General features: G+C 40.9%; 1 protein-coding gene across 1 annotated transcript in view; it reads left to right on the top strand.

The window, feature by feature from the left end:
• The window catches only part of LOC141795225 (uncharacterized), a 74,908-nt gene that overhangs the window by 36,591 nt on the left and 25,106 nt on the right, over positions 1-13,211 (top strand). The window lies entirely within an intron of this gene.

The following is a 13,211-nucleotide window of genomic DNA, read 5'->3' as shown; positions in this document are numbered from 1 at the left end:
GTTTTTTACAGAATTGAGCTAGAGCAATGGTTGATTTTCTGCAGATTTTCAAAAAGGACGTGTGAATAAACGAGATGTGGACGGCAGTCCCCCAAAAATCACTCTTGCTTCCCCCTGGTTTAAAGCATGTTGCTGACATCAAGTGTGATATACTCAGGGACTGTCGGAAATTTGAAAATCTGACAAGACCACCACTTTTTCAAAGTAGGACAAACGGTTTGTAAATGCCAGACATTCGAAAATAAGTGCGTCCTTGAACGCCCCGCGGGTTTGGGGTCCAGATTAATCTGCATTAATTTTTATAACGCGTTAATTTGCGGTGTAATTAATTAATCTAATTAACACGTTAAAATGGCAGCCCTAGAAATAACTGAAAACGTGTTTTATATTGTAGTTTCTTCAAAATAGCCACCCTTTGCTCTGGTTACTGCTTTGCACACTCTTGGCATTCTCTGGATGAGCTTCAAGAGGTAGTCACCTGAAATAGTTTTCCAACAGTTTTGAAGGAGTCCCCAGAGGTGTTTGGCACTTCTTGGCCTTTTTGCCTTCCCTCTGCCGTCCAGCTCATCCCAAACCATCTTGATTGGGTTCAGGTCTGATGACTGTGGAGGCCAGGTCATCTGCCCCAGCTCTCCATCACTCTCCTTCTGAGTCAAATAGCCCTTACACAGCCTGGAGGTGTGTTTGGGGTCATTGTCCTGTTGAAAAATAAATGATCGTCCAACTAAACGCCAACCGGATGGGATGGCATGTCCCTGCAGGAGGCTGTGGTAGCCATGCTGGTTCAGAGTGCCTTCAATTTTAAATAAATCCCCAACAGTGTCACCAGCTAAACACCCCCACACCATCACACCTCCTCCTCCTCCATGCTTCACAGTGGGAACCAGACATGTGGAATCCATCCATTCACCTTTTCTGTGTCTCACAAAGACACGACCGTTGGAACCAAAGATCTCAAATTTGGACTCATCAGACCAAAGCACAGATTTCCACTGGTCTAATGTCCATTCCTTGTGTTTCCTGGCTCAAACAAATCTCTTCTCCTTGTTGCCTCTCCTTAGCAGTGGTTTCCTAGCAGCTATTTGACCATGAAGGCCTGATTCATGCAGCCTCCTCTTAACGGTTGTTTTAGAGATGGGTCTGCTGTTAGAACTCTTTTTGCCATTCATCTGGTCTCTGGTCTGAGCTGCTGTTAACTTGTGATTTCTGAGGCTGGTGACTCGGATGAACTTATCCTCAGAAGCAGAGGTGACTCTTGGTCTTCTTTTCCTGGGTCAGTCCTCATGTATGCCAGTTTCATTGTGGCACTTAGTTGTTTTTTCGACTCCACTTGAGGACACATTTAAGGTTTTTGCAATTTTCCGGACTGACTGACCTTCATTTCTTAAAGTAATGATGGCCACTCATTTTTTTAGTTAGCTGTTTGGTTCTTGGTATAATATGAATTTTAACAGTTGTCCAATAGGACTGTTGTCAGCTGTGTATTAACCTGACTTCTGCACAACACAACTGATGGTCTGAACCGCATTAGCCACGTTTACATGGACCCAAATTGTTACGGTTCAGAGGAACCGATGTGTTTTTAAATGACCCAAAAGCAGGCGGAGGCAGTGGAGACAGTAGATGAGTTTTTATTGAGAGTTGTAGATGAAAAGGTGAGTCCAAATCCAGAGTTCCTTTTGTCAGAGAGTTGAGGCTGTGTGAATGTTTTCAGGGCTGCTGCAGGTTGAAGAGGAGGCACTGAAAGGAGAAGAGGGAGAGCAGGCGTTAGGGACTGGTAAGTAGGCATACAAAAGATCAAACAATCTCAAGCAATACTTAGACAGGTTGAGCACTGGTACCGCGGTCGAAGCTTCAATACTCTGGCACCGGTCTTCACTCAAGCCAGAGCTTAAGAGCAGGAGCGGCTGATTGCTCATGCGGCGCAGGTGTGCCAGGACCTCGTGCAGCAGCTTCAGAGAGGGGAGGAGGGAGAGGAGGAACAACTCCACACAGCCAAGGAATCACCACACAAATATTCCGCTTGCATTCGGATTATTTTCTCAAACGGAAAGAATTTAACCTTTGTATACACCTCATTCTGAAAGAAAAGTGCCAATCCAAATGAACATGTAATCGGTTTCACAGGGGTGGAATATTCCTTTCCCCAAACTGATTGAGGTATCATGTATCCACTCAAACAGAAAGTTGTCAGGGTGCGTTCTTTCAGTGCATGCTCAGATATGACGTAAGACGTTCCACAACTTTAAAAATGGCGGCGAGCTGTCAGCACTGGACTGCTGCTGAAAGTTTGTTTTTGATCCAAACTTTGAAAGAAATTAACATACTTTCAAGACTGGATGGACGACAAACTCGCAATATGGAGTATTGCAACACCGTGATAAACAAACTGTCGTCCTCCAGCTTTGATAAATCACGTGATGTTAAGGTTGACTATTCTGTTTGATTACAGCGGCGCATGTAGACCAGAGATTGGAATATTCCTTTCCATGTATACTATTGTTTTCGGAAAAGTCATTCGGAAAGATTCCATTCAGGAAGACGGAAAACTCCTCATGTAACCGTGGCTATTAATAAAGCCAGAAATTCTACTAATTAACCCTGAAAAGGCACACCTGTGAAGTGAAAACCATTTCAGGTGAACACCTCTTGAAGCTCATCCAGAGAATGCCAAAAATGTGCAGAGCAGTAATCAGAGCAAAGGGTTGCTGTTTTGAAGAAACTACAATATAAAACATGTTTCCAGTTATATCACCTTTTTTGTTAAGTACATGGGCTGCACGGTGGCGCAACTGGTAGCGCTGCAGCCTCATAGCAAAGAAGGTCACCGATTCAATTCCCAGCTTTGTTTTAATTTCTTTGTCGAAGAGTGCAAATTTATAAAAAGATACATTTCAATTTTCTTAATATTGCAATACACATCAATGTTCCAACATAGTGAAGAAGATATAAAAAAGAAATATTGGTATTCCCAATCCTCACTGTTTTTTCTTATTTATTAATTTTCCCCCCAGATTTTTAATTAAGGGAGCTTTAGGAGAGGCTGATAAAACCTTAAAATGACACCTAAACTGATTCCAGATTCGAAGAGTAGATCTTACAACTAGATTTTCTGTAAAGCCAGAGGGGTTGAGTGGCAATGAAGATGTGAGAAGAGCATCCAGAAAAGACAGACTACAAGATTGTCTTTCAAGTCTGCACCATGAGACATCGGGAGATTTAACCCAGTGTATAATCTTTTGAATATGTGCTGCCCAGTAACATAACTGAAAATTAGGCATAGCAAGACCTCCATTAAATTTACATCTTTGTAGAAGAGATTTTTTAATTCTAGGAGCTTTTTTTCCCCAAAGGAAAGTTGAAATAATATTTTCAATAGTTTTAAAGATTTTTTTGGTATATAGAGTGGGATACATTGAAACAGAAAGAGCAGCTTTGGTAAGATGTTCATTTTTACTGTATCAATCCGTCCAATGAGAGAGAGTGGTAAACTATTCCATTTCTCCAGATCAGTTTTTAGCTGAGTTATTAGGGGTAAGAAATTGGCAGAAAATAAAGAGGACATACTACGTGTAATATTTATCCTCAAGTACTTGAAACCAGTGGAGTTTATTTTAAAGGGAATATCTGTCTGTTGTAGTTGTAGTGCCAGGTCATTTATTGGATAACAAATGCTTTTAAGCAGATTCACTTTATAACCCGAAAATGATCCAAACCTCTGCAAGGTCCTCTGGATAAAAGGGATGTTTCTGACAGGGTCTAATACATACAATAAAAGATCATCAGCAAATAATGAAAGTTTAAATTCCTTATCTACTCGAGTAAGTCCTTGATAAAAGGGAGATGATCTAAGTGCAACTGAAAGAGGTTCTATCACCAAGGCAAACAGCAAGGGCGACAGAGGACAACCCTGTCTAGTTCCTCAATTCCCAGCTTTGCCAGTGGGCCTTTCTGTGTGGAGTTTACATGTTCTCCCCGTGCATGTGTGGGTTCTCTCTGGGTCCTCCCACAGTCCAAAAACATGCTCACCAGGTTAATTGATCACTCTAAATTGTCCCTAGGTGTGAGTGTGTGCGTGAATGGTTGTCTGTCTCCGTGTCAGCCCTGTGATTGGCTGGTGACCAGTCCAGGGTGTATTCCGCCTCTCGCCCAATAACAGCTGGGATAGGCCCCAACCACCCGCTACCCTGAACAGGATAAGCAGTTCAGAAAATGGATGGATGTTGAGTACATAACTCCACATGTGTTCATTCATAGTTTGGATGCCTTCAGTGAGAATCTACGATGTAAATAGTCATGAAAATGAAGAAAACGCATTGAATGAGAAGGTGTGTCCAAACTTTTGGCCTGTACTGTACGTATGAGACCCATCCTGATCATAATTGCTAAATTTCATCCATTTGGAAACAAAGTGAAAATGAAATATTTTCCAACACGTATATTCCATTTACGATATCCCCCTCACTCTATCGTGGGGGGGTCAGGACGTAGCCAGTGTCTAGTTATGGTCTTTTTAGCTGCAGTTACCAGAAGGCCAAATAATTAGACATCAAAGTGTCCAGCAATACAGTCAACTCTCCCAAAAATGTAAGTATTAAACTCAAAGGGTATTTTTTTTGTAAATATTAGCTCCAGAATGTTGTGGATTCTCGAACAGACATTTTTTAATAATTGGACAGTTTAAAGTATATGCCAGTGGTTAACATCTTTGCTCCCACATTGTTTCCAGCATTCTGGATCCTCTCCTGTGAGATAAGATTTCCAACCAAGTTCCCTCCATGTATGAGAGTTAGGACATTTCCTCTGAAAGTCAGTGTTCATGATTCTAAATCTTAACGTGCTGCTCTGTTCTCCTTTTTAGGGCTGGTGGAGCCGTCCTCCTCCAGATGGTGTTCCTGGTTGATTTTATCACTGAGTGGGACTCAGCGAGTCGAGCAAGGTCCCTGTGCAGAGCCCTGGGTGGAAAGCTGGTTCTCAGTCACACCAAACTGGATCAGACGGCCTGTGAAGCCTTGGCCTTGGTGCTGGACTACGCTGAGGAGCTGACTGAGCTGGACCTGAGTTACTGCCAGCTAACCGACCAACTGCTGGTCACACTCATCGAGTATCTGCACAAAGTACAAGTCCTGGAGTGAGTTCATGAGACATGAGTGTTTATAATGCAAAGTTAGCTGGAGCATGACGAGTGTGTCATGGAGGTAGTAACACAGAAGCAATAAATCACACAAACAAATATCTCTGTACCGTACTTCTGGGTCTTTAATATCTACAGAGAAATGTGTGAATCTTGTTCTCTGATGTGTGTTTGTCAGATACACCTGGAGATGATCCATGAGGGTTTAGTGCTTGAACAGGATCAACAGCTTACCATGATACTAACTCTGTGTCACTTTGATTTGTGTGCACTTTGCAGCCTGAGTCACAACAGGATCACAGAAAAATCAACTTCCATGTTGCTCCGACTGGTGGACACCAACCCAGAAATTGTAACTGTGCGGTGAGCATGAATTCATGAGTTCACTATTCCTTTCTGTTGACATTTGAAGTGATTTCCCATCAGCTGACCATTCAGAACGACAGCTTGTTCAAATGGATGCTGAAACACGTTGTTCTGGCTGGATGAATGATGTTTGCTCTCTCTGCTTTGGGCTTTTTCGTAGACTCTTCGGGAACAACATTGTGGGCCGAGCACCCTTTGAGACACTGAAGCAGTTTGAAATCTGGTGAACCAGGTGTCACTGTGGTGGTAATGTGACGCTCAGGGAAAAAAAAACCTGTAACCTCAGAATAATGTTCTGTCTCAGGAAATATTTGGTTTACAGCTAGATAAAAGAGTAACTTGTTAAAATCACAGGTCATATCATCTTGTGTTTTATTTTTCTCATGATGCAAGGGCAGAATTTTCTAATGATCATGTGTCTGTTACAGCCTTTGATACAAATTATTTATTTTCTGTTTGGGATTATTCTGTCAGGACCTGATTGAAATTTTCACTTGTTGATAGAAGTGATAACTGTTCTGTGATCGACAAGTTATGATGCTGTCTTTGAGTTGTGTAATATTTTTTTAAATGTGTGACAAATATGTGACAAACAGGGCTGCACAGTGGCGCAACAGTTAGTTCTGCAGCCTCACAGCAAAGAAGGTCACTGGTTCGAATCCCAGCTTGACCGGTGGGCCTTTCTGTGTGGAGTTTGCATGTGTGGGTTCTCTCCGGGTGCTCAGACTTTCTCACACAGTCCAAAAACATGCTCACCGGGTTAATTGATCTCTCTAAATTATCCATAGGTGTGAGTGAGTGTGTGTGTGAATGGGTGTCTGCAGGGCTTGAAGACCTCCGGCATAGTGCCGGAAATCCGGCGTAGACAAACCTGCCAGATTGTGAAATCCTGCAGGTCGGTCTGGCTGCCCTCCGTTGATTTCACTCGATCGAGTTCCGACTGAACCAGTCAGGAAAGAGAGGCGGGAGCTGCAGAGAGCAGCTCCCGCCTCTCTTTGACAAACAAGCAGCAGCGGCCCAAATCCGCTACGTCATACCGTGGCTTGATGCGTATTGGTCTATGATGAGTGTGACTGGCAGAACGATCGTCCAATATGGCACTGTCCGTCTAATTTGTCAGATAAATGTGCTTCGTGAAGAGAGTAATTAATGACGGAGGCGGAGAGCAGAAGCGGAGTAGCAACCCCTTATAACGAAGCAGTGATATTGAGAGATGTTTTTGGACAACAAAGAAGCTTGGCTTCAGAGAGCAAGTTTACCACGTAATCGGGATACCCGCTCGAAAACTGCGCCGCCAGCGAGTCTGTAATCACGCAATCGGGCGCGCATGGATGTATTTTTCATCCATGCGAATTTCAGTAAAACCGTCACTCCTACTAGCGACTTCGGCGGGTTGAATTATTTAATTGTAGTTTTCTGAAACGGCATCTGAAATACTAAACCCATTGCAGTATGAGACTACGACACCACAACTCCCACGAGCACTGCCTGCACACAGTGTTTGCTCATTGGTCCCTTCGCAAAGTCTTCTACTGAGAGGCGCCCCAGACGCGCTGGTCTTCAGCCTTCGTCTCGGACACTGTGACAGCTCCCGGTGTTTAGCGCTTAATAACGTGATTTAAAACTTCCTCGCGTCTTATTTGCTCTCTATGGTAAACGGATTCCGGGATTTAAGTCACAATCTAGCGCCAAATATTCCGTAACTTGTTAAAAGTGAGGACATTTATCAGACGGAGCTCATTTAAGCTCACAGTGCACCGTTCTCACCAGTAACACTCACCTAGAGCAGGGGAGGAGGAGAAGACAGGAGGACACGTAGAGAAGTGAAACTGATCATAGATATGAGAAGCCGTAGGAACAGTATTTAAACCTCCTAATAAACAAACATTTTAAAAGTTATATGTAAAAAGTTCACTCTGGAAATAGTGTAAACAAACCAAATCATTCTAAATTAATGAAACTTATGGTCCAGTGTGACTTATGTAGGCCTACGTTATTTTCGTCTTCATGACGCATTTTTTTGACTGATACGACCTCAAAAAATGTATGATAGTACTACGAAGTGACTTGTAGTCCAGAAAGTATGGTACTAGTTTATTAGTGAAAAATTACTGTTGTAAATAAATATTAAAGTAGACAGTGTTTCTAGAAAGCTTTTTCAGTTTAGTTTTTATTTTTTCAATTAATCTTCAACCTTCACAACTTTCATTGAATGCAATATTATGCTCCTCCTTTAATTACTTTGTTTCAATAGTCTGCATATTTTCATATTTAAGGAGCACAACCATTTCAGAGCTGAATACCTGATTTAGGTAGTCTTTATTTGAGTGTGCACAGCGGTCATTTATATTTAAAAAGGTTTTAAATCTATTTCAGGTAAACTTTAGCATTTCATCATCCGCCTTGATCATATCAAACATATTTATCCAACAACAAAATTGTGGACCCTACCAGAAGCGATGGCCACAGGTACTTATGCTGTATCGCTGACTGACCGTTTGTGTGAACAAAAAATTAGTGTTACTGTGTTTAATGTTGTTTTTCTTATTATTATTATTATTATTATTATTAATAAAAACAATATTAAACGCAGTAACCACCCCCCCCCCCCCCCCCCCCCCCCCCCCCCCGCTTTCAGGCACAGGATTTTTTCCTGCTTCAAGCCCTGTGTCTGTCTCTGTGTCAGCCCTGTGATTGGCTGGTGACCAATCCAGGGTGTACCCCGCCTCTCGCCCAATGGCAGCTGGGATAGGCTCCAGCCACCAGTGACCCTGAACAGGAGAAGTGGTTCAGAAAATGAATGAATGTAACAAACTGTGAGGAAGAATGACCGTGACAAAGTTAAACTGACACGAGAGGGATCAGGTGAAAAAAGTGACTTCTCTTTTGTTTTATCCTTTCATATTTTGGATGTTGAAAATAAAAAATGAGAAACAAACACTTGTTCCTGCATTTTCTTGAATTGATTTCTTTGACTGTGTGTTTATGTTTACATTGAAGACAGTGATGTTTTGGAGGATTAAAGCTCACTAGTCAACGTAAAACAGGAGCATTCACAGGTGCATTGTGTCAGAGTCACAACAAATCAGATGAGGTTTGTACTTCTAATGACATAAATGTACCGGCTCAGAAGTGATCAGAAATATTCTGCCGTCATGTTCCTCTTCACAGGAGGCAGCTCAAGGAAACAGAACCTCAACCTCGGTGTTGACACAGTTAAAGGCTCAGTTTTATTTGTATTGAATAGAAACAGGTATTTTGAAATGTAAAAGGAAAATAAAAAAGCCAAAAAAGGTACAACAATTTGTTAGACTTATTCAAAAGAGGAGAGGGGTGAAGCTCAGTTTTAGGGGTATTTGATCCAACCCCTCTCCCATTAGATAGTATGGTTAACAGTTAATTATTTAACTCCCTTATTCATGTGAACCTCAGGAATAATTACTTCACTTAGCCCTGTCCAGTTCATTAATTACCAATAATCTTTGTCTAATAACAAGAAATAAATGAACATGAAAAGGATTGCTACAAAGCACAGCTTAGATATAAACCTTTAACAAATACAATCACAAATTTTTTGGTCTCAAAAAAACATGAATACATCAGTGTTTTCTTTAATCTTTTAAAATGTGTATCTAAATTTGAATTATATAAAACATGCAAATATCATTTAAATGTTTTTTGGGGGGCCATATTAACACACAATATAACAACACTCAGAAAGAAAAGTGGGTAAGATTTTTATCCTGGGGTCATCCTCCCAGCTTGGTGGCTGTCATAGCCTCCAGTGTCCCAATCACTAATGGCACCACTGTTGCCCTCACACTCCACATCATCTGTAGCTCTTCCTTTAGCCCTTGGTATTTCTTCAGCTTCTCTTGTTCCTTCCTCCTGATGTTGCTATCTTTCAGTATTGCTGCATCTGATGTTTGTCAACCTCCACTATGTCAGGCTGAGAGGCTTTCACCATCTCGTCAGTCTGGATCTGAAAGACCCACAGGACCTTGGCATGCTTGTTCTCTGCCTGTGTCAGTTACAACCTTTACTACAGATGATTTATTTTCTGTTTGGGATTATTCTGTCAGGACATGATTCAAATTCTCAATTGTTGATAAAAATGATAAATGTTCTGTGATCGACATGTTATGATGCTGTCTTTGAGTGGTGTAATATCTTCTTTTATTTTTAATAATTATGTAACAAACCATGAGAAATAATAACTGTAAATTTACCTCAAAGTTAAACTCACAAGAGAGGGATCAGGCGAAAAAAGTGACTTCTCTTTCATTTTATCATTTCTAACTTTTAATGTTGAAAAGAAATAATGAAAAGAGAAACAAACACTTGTATCTCCACTTGATTAAATTTTCTGTCTGTCTACATGTTTACATTTAATACAGTGATGTTTGGAGGATTTAAAAAAAATCCTAATGTAATTTTAAAACAGGAGAGTTCACAGATGTAATTTTGTGTCATAAAAGAATCATGAAGTATACTTCTACTGACATAAATGTATTGTATCGAAAGTCATCAGAAATATTTTGCTGTCATGTTCCTCTTCACAAGAGGTAGCTCACACAGACACCTGAAGGCAACAGAAACTGAACCTCTGCTGACACGGTTAAAGGCTCACTTAAATTTGGATTGAACAGAAATGTGTAATTGAAAATGTAAAAATGAGAAGTGATCACACAAGTGCAGGTAGATATGGACAGAAGGAATGAAAAGGAAGAAATATCAGCAATAATGACTTGACTTAGCTTGACAAGCTGCCAGATCTTAGACTCTACTCGAGAGTTAGTCTAGCTCCAGCCTTTGCTTCAAATATTCATTTGTGCCTTTTTGACGCCCGAGCTCAATCCTGTTCTCCTCTGTTTTAGAACCTGCTCTGGAATCCCAGCCTGCCATACCCTTCTCTACATCCCTGGATTCTTCAGCATTACCGGATTTACCCATTTATTTTAGCTTACTCCAATTAGCATTTGTTAGCATGATGATATCAAACAGACACTTCCTCGTTTCTTCTTTTTCTTCTTATTTTTTTTATTTTTTTTATTTTTTACAATCTGAAGAGAACAAACTGGTCCCTGTACTTGATTATTACCCTCTGTCTTTGCAGAGTCATGCTTTAAAATCTCCAAGTATACAGATGCATTGCAAAATATTAGAATACTGTGAAGAATTTGATTATAGAGCACAAAAAAGTTTATTCTTTATACTGTTATACATCTGGTGAAAGACATCAAGCCTTTTTTCATTTGAATGTTGGTTCATAGCTCCAAAGATCTTTCAAAAAAGAGCATCTCTAAACAAACAACACGTCCAAGCTTGAAGCAGATGGGCTACAGCAGCAGAAGACCACACCGGGTGACCCTCCTGTCAGCTAAGAACAGGAAACTGAGGCTACAATTCACACAGCAACACCAAAACTGGACAATAGAAGATTGGAAAAACGTTGCCTGGTCTGATGAGTCTGGATTTCTGCTCCACATTCAGATGGTAGGGTCAGAATTTGGCCTCAACAACATGAAAGCATGGATCCATCCTGCCTTGTATCAACGGTTCAGGCTGCTGCTGCTGGTGTAATGGTGTGGGGGATATTTTCTTGGCTCACTTTGGGCCCCTTATAAGGGGCCCATGCTCAGTTGGTACTATAGTACCAACTGTTGGTACTATAGTACCAACTGAGCATGGTTTAAAGTCCACAGCCTACCTGAGTATTGTTGCTGACCATGTCCACCCCTTTATGAGCACAGTGTACCCATCAAATCTGCAGCAACTGTGTGAGGTTATCATGTCAATCTGGACCAAACTCTCTGAGGAATGTTTCCAGTACCTTGATGAATCTATGCCACGAAGGATTAAGGCAGTTCTGAAGGCAAAAGGGGGTTCAACCCAGTACTAAGGTATAGCTAATAAGGTGGCCGGTGAGTGTGGATATCTTTAAATAAATTTTGATGACAGATATTTGAAAACTGAGATATCTATAATTTGATTTTGACTAGTCAAAATTGAATTACAGATATCTCTTTTTTACATTTGGCCTATTCCAAATTGATTTACAGAAATCCTGAATTAAAACTCTGACTATTTAAAATGTTATTACGAATCGTCAGGTATGCGTTGTTGAAACACTGTTAATTTCGGATGTAGCTTTTAAATGTTAAAATCTATTGCCATGCACGCCCCTCCCAGTTATTGTGTTCAATAATTCAAACAGGATGTGACGTTCGTGGCAAAAGTGAAAGTATCCAGAAGTTTCTGCCGGTTGACGGAGAGCTCCTCAAACTTAGCTACACAAACCCACTGAAAACGGAAAACTGTCTGGATGTATCTTGCCCTGGTGAGTCTGAGGGTAAGAGTAGAGCATTGCTTTTAAATAAGTTAACAAGAGAGATTATTATTACTACAGATGAAGAGCAGACCGGCTCGGCTTCCTGCAGTTTGTTCAGTTTACGCTACAGTCAGATTTCAATGTTCAAGACCTGATCTGTTAAACAAGTGAAGCAGGCATCAAGTGAAAGTCCCTGCTTACCGAAAAGTTTCATTTTTAATCCTGAAGTGGACACTGTGGATATACTTCCGTGTTGATACGGAGGTGTATATATTTCAGGGCTCTCAAGTGTCAGGCATTGAGCGGGACAGTCACTCTTTCTGGTCTGTTGTCACGCACTCCCGCCACACATTGTATTTCTCACGCTGATAAAAATGTCCACAGACTTGACTTGAACAATCGTTATGATCTCTCTTTTCCTGGCGTATAAACATTAGGATAACTATGAAATGTCTGATCAGCTATGGCCCATCATAGATATGAGGCGCGTCTAGCGGTCCCGCACATTAGCAGGCCTACATCCGATATGCCGCTACGATCCGCTCTGTGGACTACAGACTCGATATCTTCTATTTAAAGTGTGGCTGTTACTGTTGTTGTCTGACAGTAATGTCACAGCCGATGTACGTGTGAATATCTGACCTAAATATCTCCCGAAACGCTCGACGTCTTTGGGAGCGCTCCCTGTGCTGGTGAGAGTAAAGACGCAAACAGATAACTCCATCTCCAAGCTGCTGTTTTTAGTCACTCACTGAAATGATAAGTTTAACCTGAGGTATCCTGCATCACGTATAGTCTATACCGGGGTGAGGACAGTTTCATTTTTAACGTTCGCCTTTCTTCTGTAAAAGTTGTGAGAGGATGTCCAGGACACATTGGAGGTCATTTCTTGATCATAAATTAAAAAAGACAAAGTTATTGACATTTCAAGTTGAAAAAAGCACATTTATAGCAACTGGCCCTTGATTATGGTCTCTGTGAGGTTTTTTTATGACCTTTTATAAACAAATTTAGAGCTGTGGAAGTTGTGAGAGGATGTCCAGGACAGAGGTTATTTGGTGTCAATAAATTAAAATTTGACAAAGGGGTTGAAATTATAACCTGGAAAAAGCACATTTTCATCGACTGGCCCCTGATTATGGTCTCAGTGTTTTTTAATCATCTTTTATAAACTAAATTAAAACTGTGAAAGTTTTGAGAGGAGAAAGCTACCGATATTTAAACCTGAAAAATTGTCTTTTTAAGGCAAAATGTTGATGGTGATGAAGATGAGCAGAGTTTTAATTATTACATAGTATTTATTGTTGTGATATGTTAAGGGCTGTCACATCCTAAAATAACAGTGGATTGAGGCGAAAAGTTATGAAAGACCCCAAATCC

The sequence above is a fragment of the Halichoeres trimaculatus genome, unplaced genomic scaffold, assembly GCF_033239565.1.
Source record: "Halichoeres trimaculatus isolate MK-OKI-2021-1 unplaced genomic scaffold, fHalTri1.1 fHalTri1_scaffold_8, whole genome shotgun sequence".
NCBI classification, from domain to species: Eukaryota; Metazoa; Chordata; class Actinopteri; order Labriformes; family Labridae; genus Halichoeres; species Halichoeres trimaculatus.
This window is presented reverse-complemented; position numbering and strand designations above follow the sequence as displayed.